Raw genomic sequence first — 12544 nt, 5'->3', positions numbered from 1 at the left:
TGCGTTTCCGGGGATTGGGGACCTGAACTCCAACTGATGCCCAAAGTCCTGTTTCCCAGGCTGGAAATAAAACTGGGATAAAACAGAAGTTACAGGAAGATCCAGATAAAACCACCAATTATTTATACAAAACACATTTCCACCATCCTGCAACTCCTAATGCGAGGAATCTCCCTGCTGTGTATATTCCTCACCCTCCAACTCACTCCTAATGCCGAGGAATCTCCCTGCTGTGTATATTCCTCACCCTCCAACTCACTCCTAATGCCGAGGAATCTCCCTGCTGTGTATAGTCCTCACCCTCCAACTCACTCCTAATGCGAGGAATCTCCCTGCTGTGTATATTCCTCACCCTCCAACTCACTCCTAATGCCGAGGAATCTCCCTGCTGTGTGTATTCCTCACCCTCCAACTCACTCCTAATGCCGAGGAATCTCCCTGCTGTGCGTATTCCTCACCCTCCAACTCACTCCTAATGCCGAGGAATCGCCCGGCTGTGTGTATTCCTCACCCTCCAACTCACTCCTAATGCCGAGGAATCTCCCTGCTGTGTATAGTCCTCACCCTCCAACTCACTCCTAATGCGAGGAATCTCCCTGCTGTGCGTATTCCTCACCCTCCAACTCGCTTCTAAATCTCCCTGCTGTGTGTATTCCTCACCCTCCAACTCGCTCCTAATGCCGAGGAATCTCCCTGCTGTGTATATTCCTCACCCTCCAACTCACTCCTAATGCCGAGGAATCTCCCTGCTGTGTATAGTCCTCACCCTCCAACTCACTCCTAATGCCGAGGAATCTCCCTGCTGTGTATATTCCTCACCCTCCACCTCACTCCTAATGCCGAGGAATCTCCCTGCTGTGTATAGTCCTCACCCTCCAACTCACTCCTAATGCCGAGGAATCTCCCTGCTGTGTGTAGTCCTCACCCTCCAACTCACTCCTAATGCCGAGGAATCTCCCTGCTGTGTATATTCCTCACCCTCCAACTCGCTCCTAATGCTGAGGAATCTCCCTGCTGTGTATATTCCTCACCCTCCAACTCACTCCTAATGCGAGGAATTGCTCTGCTGTGTGTATTCCTCACCCTCCAACTCACTGCTAATGCCGAGGAATCTCCCTGCTGTGTGTATTCCTCACCCTCCAACTCACTCCTAATGCGAGGAATTGCTCTGCTGTGTATAGTCCTCACCCTCCAACTCACTCCTAATGCGAGGAATCTCCTTGCTGTGTATATTCCTCACCCTCCAACTCACTCCTAATGCCGAGGAATCTCCCTGCTGTGTATAGTCCTCACCCTCCAACTCACTCCTAATGCCGAGGAATCTCCCTGCTGTGTATAGTCCTCACCCTCCAACTCACTCCTAATGCCGAGGAATCTCCCTGCTGTGTATATTCCTCACCCTCCAACTCACTCCTAGTGCCGAGGAATCTCCCTGCTGTGTATAGTCCTCACCCTCCAACTCACTCCTAATGCAGAGGAATCTCCCTGCTGTGTATAGGCCTCACCCTCCAACTCACTCCTAATGCCGAGGAATCTCCCTGCTGTGTATAGTCCTCACCCTCCAACTCACTCCTAATGCCGAGGAATCTCCCTGCTGTGTGTAGTCCTCACCCTCCAACTCACTCCTAATGCCGAGGAATCTCCCTGCTGTGTGTAGTCCTCACCCTCCAACTCACTCCTAATGCCGAGGAATCTCCCTGCTGTGTATATTCCTCACCCTCCAACTCACTCCTAATGCTGAGGAATCTCCCTGCTGTGTATATTCCTCACCCTCCAACTCACTGCTAATGCCGAGGAATCTCCCTGCTGTGTGTATTCCTCACCCTCCAACTCACTCCTAATGCGAGGAATTGCTGTGCTGTGTATAGTCCTCACCCTCCAACTCACTCCTAATGCCGAGGAATCTCCCTGCTGTGTATATTCCTCACCCTCCAACTCACTCCTAATGCCGAGGAATCTCCCTGCTGTGTATATTCCTCACCCTCCAACTCACTCCTAATGCCGAGGAATCTCCCTGCTGTGTATATTCCTCACCCTCCAACTCACTCCTAATGCCGAGGAATCTCCCTGCTGTGTATATTCCTCACCCTCCAACTCACTCCTAATGCCGAGGAATCTCCCTGCTGTGTATATTCCTCACCCTCCAACTCACTCCTAATGCCGAGGAATCTCCCTGCTGTGTATATTCCTCACCCTCCAACTCACTCCTAATGCCGAGGAATCTCCCTGCTGTGTATATTCCTCACCCTCCACCTCACTCCTAATGCCGAGGAATCTCCCTGCTGTGTATATTCCTCACCCTCCACCTCACTCCTAATGCCGAGGAATCTCCCTGCTGTGTATATTCCTCACCCTCCACCTCACTCCTAATGCCGAGGAATCTCCCTGCTGTGTATATTCCTCACCCTCCAACTCACTCCTAATGCCGAGGAATCTCCCTGCTGTGTATATTCCTCACCCTCCAACTCACTCCTAATGCCGAGGAATCTCCCTGCTGTGTATATTCCTCACCCTCCACCTCACTCCTAATGCCGAGGAATCTCCCTGCTGTGTATAGTCCTCACCCTCCAACTCACTCCGGTGTCACACCTTCACACACTGTCTGCGGTCTATGTACTAAGACTTGGGAGAGAGATAAAGTGGATGGAGATAAAGTACCAATCAATCAGCTGCTAACGGTCATTTTTCAAACACCGCCTGTAAGTATAGAGTGTAAGCTGCGAGCAGGGCCCTCCTACCTCTGACTGTTTGTTATTACCCAGTTTTGCTATATAAGAAACTGTTAATAAATAAATAAATAACATGACAGGAGCTGATTGGCTGGTACTTTATCTCTATCCAAGCCTTAGTACATAGCTCCCTCAGACACAGGGCCATCTTAACATATAGGCACACTGTTCAGCTGCGTAGGGCCCCGTGATTCTTGGTGCCTTCGAGCAGGGGTGGGCCGGGCCTCTCTAGCTGCAGTACAGCATGCTGATTGATTGGGGATAGCTTCAGCCTTTCACTGTATGGCAGCATGTGGAGTGACCTGGAGCATGCTGACAGATGGCGCGGGACCATGGGAGGGGTAAATTATTCCTGTGAATGGGTGGTTGGGGCATCCAGTGCATTACTCACCCAGGGCCTACTATGCTGCTAAGACTGCCATAGACAAGAAAAGCAACAGTTCCCCAACAGGAAGATACCACAGAGGTAATGGTGGTGTCTCGCCCGGTAATCCAGTAATTATAACTGGAAAGGTGCCAACTGGACTCTGTCAGACCCACTTAATGGGGAATAGCATCTGGTGTCTCAATCATCAGCTTTCGTTTATTTAACCTGACATGGTGATATCACTTTCCGTGCCGTTATATACAGCCCGGAACCCACCGTGACAAATACAGAAAACAGTGCAGGGGGGCCCTGCATCCTCTGTAGTTATGTCACTGTATGTGTGTGTGTATGTATGTGTATATATGTGTGTGTGTGTGTGTGTGTGTGTGTGTGTGTGTGTATATATATATATATATATATATATATATATATATATATATATATATATATATATATATATATATATATATATATATATGTGTCTTATAGCCCTGTGATTCTGTGCCTGGGTCTCTAATGCTGGGCGTGACTAGGAGCTCTCATTGGGTTAGCAGCAGGTCTATCACACCCAGGCCGCAGCTGATTGGGCGAGAAACGCCCTCCCACACAGGTTACATCCAATGGGAGGCTCTGCCCTTTGCCTGCTGTGTGTTCCCAGAGCAGGATTAGCAATGGGGCTGATGGAGCTGCAGCTCCAGGCCCACACCCCGAAATAGGCCCACTGCATCTGCAGCAACACACCCTCCAACACTTTACACATAAATTGAAACAAATTTGAAAAGGGGGCGTGGCCACAGGTACAGCAGCGTGGCCACGCCCCTTTTCATATACTTTCAATGGAAGCTTGGAGAGTCAAAAATCGGTACAGATCATAAAAAAAAGTAATGTACCTGCCAAAAAGGTGCAGCTGGAGGGTATGCCACTGCATCTGCAGCAAGTCTCTGCACTGTATATAGGGGAAAAACATCCTTTTACTGCAGCGTCCTATGGGGGTCATTCCAAGTTGTTCGCTAGCTGCATTCGTTCGCTGTGCCGCAATCAGGCAACAACTCGGCACTTCTGCGCATGCGGCGCAATGCGCACGAACGGCGTACTATTACAACGAACAGTCGCTCAGGCAGCTGCAGAGTGATTGACAGGAAGAGGGCGTTTCTGGGTGTCAACTGCCCGTTTTCAGGGATTGTTCGGAAAAACGCAGGCATGCCAGGAAAAATGCAGGCGTGGCTGGCCAAACGCAGGGCGTGTTCATGACGTCAAATCAGGAACTGCACAGTCTGAAGTGATCGCAAGCGCTGAGTAGGTCTGAAGCTACTCTGAAAACTGCACCAAATTTTTTTGTACCCGCTCTCCAATCCCTTTGTTCGCACTTCTGCTAAGCTAAAATACACCCCCAGTGGGCGGCGGCATAGCGTTTGCACGGCTGCTAAAAACTGCTAGTGAGCGATCAACTCGGAATGACCCCCAATGTCTTGCTGCCAGTCCACCTGCCCCCTCCGGCATCAGCAATCCCCACTCCCTAACCGCGCCGCAGGTGGAACAAAAGCTTCTGCGGCCACCGGCATAGATGTGTATGATAGCGGTGCAGCGGAAGACTTTCATAACCCTCCCTGCGCCGCATACTCAGCCTCGGAGCCTGCTCTGCACATGATGTCACAGAAGCGCCTCCACGCCACAGCCACGCCCAGATCCCCAGAGGCCCTGACTCCGCAACACAGCACCTGGGCTGCCGGCCTGGAAGCCCCGAGATGGCTAATGTAACAGATAGAGTGGGTGATATCGCGGAGGGTAATGTCTGGACGCTGAATCAATGTAAAAGGTGACAGTGCTGTGCAGTGCAGTGGGGTGTGCAGTCTGGGCCGGTGCTAGAGTGTTCGGCGCCCCCCCCTGCAAACTATACATTTTCACCCTCGCATACTTTACAAAGGCACAGCGCATATAATGCCCCCTGTAGTAGAGACACTTACACATGTAATGCCCCCTGTACCAGTAACGCTTACACACGTAATGCCCCCCTGTACCAGTGACGCTTACACACGTAATGCCCCCCTGTACCAGTGACGCTTACACACGTAATGCCCCCTGTACCAGTGACGCTTACACACGTAACGCCCCCTGTACCAGTGACGCTTACACACGTAACGCCCCCTGTACCAGTGATGCTTACACACGTAACGCCCCCTGTACCAGTGACGCTTACACACGTAATGCCCCCCTGTACCAGTGACGCTTACACACGTAATGCCCCCCTGTACCACTGACGCTTACACACGTAACGCCCCCTGTACCAGTGATGCTTACACACGTAACGCCCCCTGTACCAGTGACGCTTACACACGTAACGCCCCCTGTACCAGTGATGCTTACACACGTAACGCCCCCTGTACCAGTGACGCTTACACACGTAACACCCCCTGTACCAGTGATGCTTACACACGTAACGCCCCCTGTACCAGTGACGCTTACACACGTAATGCCCCCCTGTACCAGTGACGCTTACACACGTAATGCCCCCCTGTACCACTGACGCTTACACACGTAACGCCCCCTGTACCAATGATGCTTACACACGTAACGCCCCCTGTACCAGTGACGCTTACACACGTAACGCCCTCTGTACCAGTAACGCTTACACACGTAACACCCCCTGTACCAGTGCCACTTACACACGTAACGCCCCCTGTACCAGTGCCGCTTACACACGTAACGCCCCCTGTACCAGTGCCGCTTACACACGTAATGCCCCCCTGTACCAGTGACGCTTACACACGTAATGCCCTCCTGTACCAGTAACGCTTACACACGTAATGCCCCCCTGTACCAGTGACGCTTACACACGTAATGCCCTCCTGTACCAGTAACGCTTACACACGTAACGCCCCCTGTACCAATGATGCTTACACACGTAACGCCCCCTGTACCAGTGACGCTTACACACGTAACGCCCTCTGTACCAGTAACGCTTACACACGTAACACCCCCTGTACCAGTGCCACTTACACACGTAACGCCCCCTGTACCAGTGCCGCTTACACACGTAACGCCCCCTGTACCAGTGCCGCTTACACACGTAATGCCCCCCTGTACCAGTGACGCTTACACACGTAATGCCCTCCTGTACCAGTAACGCTTACACACGTAATGCCCCCCTGTACCAGTGACGCTTACACACGTAATGCCCTCCTGTACCAGTAACGCTTACACACGTAACGCCCCCTGTACCAGTGATGCTTACACACGTAATGCCCCCCTGTACCAGTGACGCTTACACACGTAATGCCCTCCTGTACCAGTAACGCTTACACACGTAACGCCCCCTGTACCAGTGACGCTTACACACGTAACGCCTCCTGTACCAGTGACGCTTACACACGTAATGCCCCCCTGTACCAGTGACGCTTACACACGTAATGCCCTCCTGTACCAGTAACGCTTACACACGTAACGCCCCCTGTACCAGTGACGCTTACACACGTAACGCCTCCTGTACCAGTGACGCTTACACACGTAATGCCCCCCTGTACCAGTGACGCTTACACACGTAATGCCCTCCTGTACCAGTGACGCTTACACACGTAACGCCTCCTGTACCAGTGACGCTTACACACGTAATGCCCCCCTGTACCAGTGACGCTTACACACGTAATGCCCTCCTGTACCAGTAACGCTTACACACGTAATGCCCCCTGTACCAGTACCGCTTACACACGTAACGCCCCCTGTACCAGTGACTCATATATATATATATATATATATATATAATATATATATATTTGTATCATCCAAGCAGCCGGCACTCCCCTTGCTTACATGACATCTGCTCCGGTGCTCTCCCTAGGAAGAAGTTCCATTTGTAGATAGGAGAATAGGCGGCACTCAGGAGACTGTTCAAACGAATTCCTTTATTGAGATGACATCCTACAATTGTTTCGGGCGTCCGCCCGTCGTCAGGGATGTACAGCACAGTAATGACAAACATTATATACCCTCACAGAGACTTCCCCACATTTACAATCAAGTTGACTCACCTCACCTGCGCTCCTGCCCTCCGATCAGAACGCCACGCTGACCGCTGCTCTCACAAACTGTGTAGCGGCTTCCGTGTAGCGGGCGACGTCATCGGAAGGCGCCCGCAGGGAGGGACAAGTCTACGTACTGAGGTTACCTAGGCAACATCAAAACAAAAACCAATTCATGCACGTGAGACATCACATCTACGATCTAAAAGAAACATAGATATCATGATGCAACCCAAGTGCATGGGCGTGGTGTATGTTCTGTCTTGCCCATGTGGTCTTTACTATGTGGGCAAGACAGAATGTCAATTTAAAGAGAGAATGGCAAATCATAGATCTGCAATCAGAGCTGCTCTTGAGTCAGGTTCTAGTGATCAACCTATGGCTCGTCATTGTGCCCAACGGTCGCATAATATTGCTAGCATTAGAAGCAAGATAATAGATCATGTGCCACCATCTATCCGTGGTGGTGATAGGGGTAAAAGACTTCAGCTGGAAAGTCGGTGGATTTTTAGGTTAGATACACTGTCCCCGAAAGGGTTGAATGAACAGCATGGACTACATAGTTTTTTGTAGTTCTAGCTAGGCGTTATTAGGATGTCATAATTAAGGGTTAATTAATTGTTGGCACTTGGGGTATGTTGTCTGCATTTATTGGAAATATTCATACTATTATTGGTTTTCTTTTTGAAATGGTTCTTGATATAGAATGATACCTATATGTATTTTTTAACATGTTGGGTCCCAGTTTGTCTATAGTGTCCCATGGTCCGTTTTTGTATGTGTTTACTTTGTATTTGTATTGTCAATATTTGCCCATGCACTTGGGTTGCATCATGATATCTATGTTTCTTTTAGATCGTAGATGTGATGTCTCACGTGCATGAATTGGTTTTTGTTTTGATGTTGCCTAGGTAACCTCAGTACGTAGACTTGTCCCTCCCTGCGGGCGCCTTCCGATGACGTCGCCCGCTACACGGAAGCCGCTACACAGTTTGTGAGAGCAGCGGTCAGCGTGGCGTTCTGATCGGAGGGCAGGAGCGCAGGTGAGGTGAGTCAACTTGATTGTAAATGTGGGGAAGTCTCTGTGAGGGTATATAATGTTTGTCATTACTGTGCTGTACATCCCTGACGACGGGCGGACGCCCGAAACAATTGTAGGATGTCATCTCAATAAAGGAATTCGTTTGAACAGTCTCCTGAGTGCCGCCTATTCTTATATATATATGTATGTATGTATGTATATGTGTGTGTGTGTGTGTGTGTGTGTGTATGTGTATATATATATATATATATATATATATATATATATATATATATATATGTATATACACAAACACACACATACATTACACACATACGCAGTCACACATATATACAGTATACTCTCACTCTCTCTCTCTCTCTCTCTCTCTCTCTCTCTCTCTCTCTCTCTCTCTCTCTCTCTCTCTCTCTCTCTCTCTCTCTCTCTCTCTCGACACTTACCTAATGAAGTCTGGCTGGCCGAAGCTGTAGCAGCTCATCCTCCTGCTACAGCATGGTCCCATCTAGCCCCGCCCCTTGTTTCCATCTAGCTCCGCCCCCTTTGGCTCCCTCCCGGCCACTGAATGACACACAGGGGAGGGGGAGAGGAGGTTTTGTGCTGCCAGCACCGCTGCATGTGTGACAGCAGCCGGCAGCAGCAACCGGGATAGCAGCAGCTCAGCACAGGGATGCAGAGCAGGGAGAACGCCTCTCCTTCCTGGGTCCTCCCTGCACTGCATCCCTTTGCTGAGCGGCTAGCACCGGCCCTGTGTGCAGTGTCACTGACACTGCACAGCACTCTCACCTTTTACATTGATTCAGCCAGTCAGTCAGTTCTGCCAGCCAGTCACTATTGTTAGCGCCGATGTCCCAACGCGCCGCATTACAGGGAAGTAGACGCACTACATAAACTAAAGCTCCCAGCAGCCCTTAGCACCGAAGCATTCCGGCCCTTAGAGCTGCTGGGAGCTGTAGTTTATTGAGTGCATCTTCTTCCCTGTAATGCGGCGCGTTGGGACACCGGCACTAACAATAGTGACTGGCTGCTGTGCGAGTCTCCAGGATAGCCACTGCCAAAGGGAGGACAGCAGCTTAGCTGCTGACAGGAGGAGAAGCATTATCCGCCCCTCCCCCACTCATAGTACCTCCGGCCACCATCCGCGGCACCCACACACACCCCCTCCAGCACCCGCGGCAGCTCCGGACCTCCACCCGCAGCGACCCCGCACCCGTACCTCCCGCCGCAAGGGTTAAGGGGGCGTAGCCCCTTACGACGGTGTGAAGAGCGCCCGTAGGGCGCGATGAATCACCTAGTATAATGTGTGTGTGTGTGTGTGTGTGTGTATATATGTATATATATGTATATGTGTGTGTATATACAGTATGTGTGTGTGTATATATGTATGTGTATATAATTAATTCTGTGACTTCCACACACAGCCAAATTTCCTCCAGGATTTATTCCTTGAGACCTATTGAGGAAGTCGCATCTTTTATATCCCTGTGATTGTCAAACCAGCTATATAAATCTTGAGTTTTACGTGAGTCAACATTTGAACCAGAAATATTCTTGATTATAAGAGTTGGAGACCATACTTTAGTTTGCAAAAACGCCGACATACGGTTGTCGGCATTCCCAACGGACTATAATCAAGAGTTCTTTTAGACGGCTCTTAAGGAATTATGTTTAATTAGTTTTAAGGCAGTGTTTACAAAAACACTATCATTCTATAGATTTTATATCTAAAAAGGAATACCATTCAAGCTCCAGCTAGGAGCCCGAATATAGGAGCTCCACCTATTAAATCCAGATAAAGGAGACTTTGATTAATCCCTATTTTGAGGTTACGATCTGCCATATAAACTTATCAAGAGCAAATTAGCCTTTTTCCCTATATGCGTTACCCCTGATGAAGTCGATAAGACGAAATGCGTTGGGTTTGTCAGTCAAAAAATCGCACCCTAGTTTGTGAAGATACTCCCTTCGAGCTCGCACCTTGAAAAAGGTGAGGGAGTATCCAGAATCCATCTTACAAACATGTTGGTTGTGGCTGTATTTTATGGATATAATTTTATATTTTGAATTGTGTACCAAAACTCATATGTTTTATCATATGTTATTAAAATAACTTTTTATTAATTGGCCTGTTGGCCTCTTGTTTGGGTGACTTTTTGGTGAGGGGTGTCTGTTACAGGTCCCCAGATCTAAACATCCTCCAGTCCACATTTTCCGACGAAATAAACGCTGGAAGAATTGTGTAATTACACTCCATTATTAGCGCACTTGGGAATCATCTGTGTTTTTCTCTGTATGTTTTTGAGGTCTCCCAACAAAGATCTCTCCCAGTGTGTCGCTCCTGAGTTGGCGCAAGATAAAGATACTTCTGTGTTTTTATATATATATATATATATATATATATATATATATATATATATATATATATTTATATATTTATATATATATAATTCCAAAGGTCAAATAGGCGGCACTCAGCAGACTGGATACAAAGTGAAATTTATTCAGCAACCGACATGTTTCGGAGTTACCTCCGTCCTCAGGGCAGTTACTGTATCCAGTCTGCTGAGTGCCGCCTATTTGACCTTTGGAATTATCTAGTGGGATACCATTCCCTCACGGAAGGCACCGCAGCACTTACACCATCCCATTACCGGAGTGCCGGACATCATTACTATCTCTTTATATATATATATATTTATATATACAGGTTGAGTCTCCCTTATCCAAAATGCTTGGGACCAGAGGTATTTTGGATATCGGATTTTTCCGTATATTGGAATAATTGCATACCATAATGAGATATCATGGTGATGGGACCTAAATCTAAGCACAGAATGCATTTATGTTACATGTACACCTTATACACACAGCCTGAAAGTAATTTTAGCCAATATTTTTTATAACTTTGTGCATTAAACAAAGTGTGTCTACATTCACACAATTCATTTATGTTTCATATACACCTTATACACACAGCCTGAGGGTCATTCAATACAATATTTTTAATAACTTTGTGTATTAAACAAAGTTTGTGTACATTGAGCCATCAAAAAACAAATGTTTCACAATCTCACTCTCACTCAAAAAAGTCCGTATTTCGGAATATTCCGTATTTCGGAATATTTGGATATGGGATACTCAACCTGTGTATATATATAAATATGTGTGTGTGTGTGTGTGTGTGTGTGTGTGTATATGTGTGTGTGTATGATATACACATTACATACAGTATGCACAAAAACAGCCAAATTCACCAACGAGCTGACAGGACACTCGGCAGGAGACATGACAGTGTAACGTCACATATTAGTAGAGCAGGCATGTCCAAACTGCGGCCCTCCAGCTGTTGAGAAACTACACATCCCAGCATGCCCTGACACAGCTTTAGCATTCTCTGACAGCAAAACTGTGTCAGGGCATGCTGGGATATGTAGTTTTACAACAGCTGGAGGGCCGCAGTTTGGACATGCCTGTAGTAGAGTAATGAAACGTTCTTGCATTAGGTAAATGGAGTCAGCGTTCTACTGATTGTTGTGTTAAAGACAAACGGCTATATACATCATCGCTTGGAAAGTGATAAAATGGAGAGAGGTAAAGTGCCAGCCAATCAGCTCCTAACTGTCATGTCACAGGCTGTGTTTAAAAAATGGCAGCTATGAGCTGATTGGCTGTTATTTTCTCTCTCTCCATTTTATCACTTTCCAAGCGATGATGCATCTGGCCCATAGGCTCCTCCCAGTTATACGGCAATATATCTGTTTATAAATAGGGACGTTATTAATCATTATTATCCACCTCGTCAGAATCGGCGTAAGAACCTCAATATTATCAATGTATCGGGATAAGTGTAACCGGGAAAAGTTCAGGCGCTGTGTCCTCATACATGTAGCCGCCATACAGCGCCTGTCACCTGGCACTCGCTCCGAGAGGCGCAGTGTAGCATCTTTTTATTTACATTTTGCATCTTATTCACATTGCAGACGCAGGGAGACACTACTCAAAGGGGTCTATTTACTAAGCCTTGGAGAGAGCTACATTACTAACCAACCAGCTCCTGACATTTTCCAAGTACAGCCTGTGACATAGCAGCTGGGAGCTGATTGGCTGGTATTCTATCTCTCCTCACGTAGACCGCAGAGTGTACTATAGACGCCGGGCTGTGATTGTATCCGCACAGAATTTCATTTTAGAAATGTGCACAGTTGCTGGAGAAACACAGCGGAGCGGCAGCTGCATTGTAGCATTTATATACGTATTCGCACACAGGCGTACAAGCGTTGCACATCGCGGTGATCAGCTCAGTCCAGCAAAGCAGTTTTGTGGCTTCCAGTTGTGTTATAGGTGGTCATTCCGAGTTGTTCGCTCACTAGCAGTTTTTAGCAGCCGTGCAACG

This window comes from Pseudophryne corroboree, chromosome 6 (genome assembly GCF_028390025.1).
Source record: "Pseudophryne corroboree isolate aPseCor3 chromosome 6, aPseCor3.hap2, whole genome shotgun sequence".
In the NCBI taxonomy this organism is placed as follows: Eukaryota; Metazoa; Chordata; class Amphibia; order Anura; family Myobatrachidae; genus Pseudophryne; species Pseudophryne corroboree.
The sequence above is the reverse complement of the archived record's forward strand: the minus strand, read 5'-3'. Positions refer to the sequence as shown.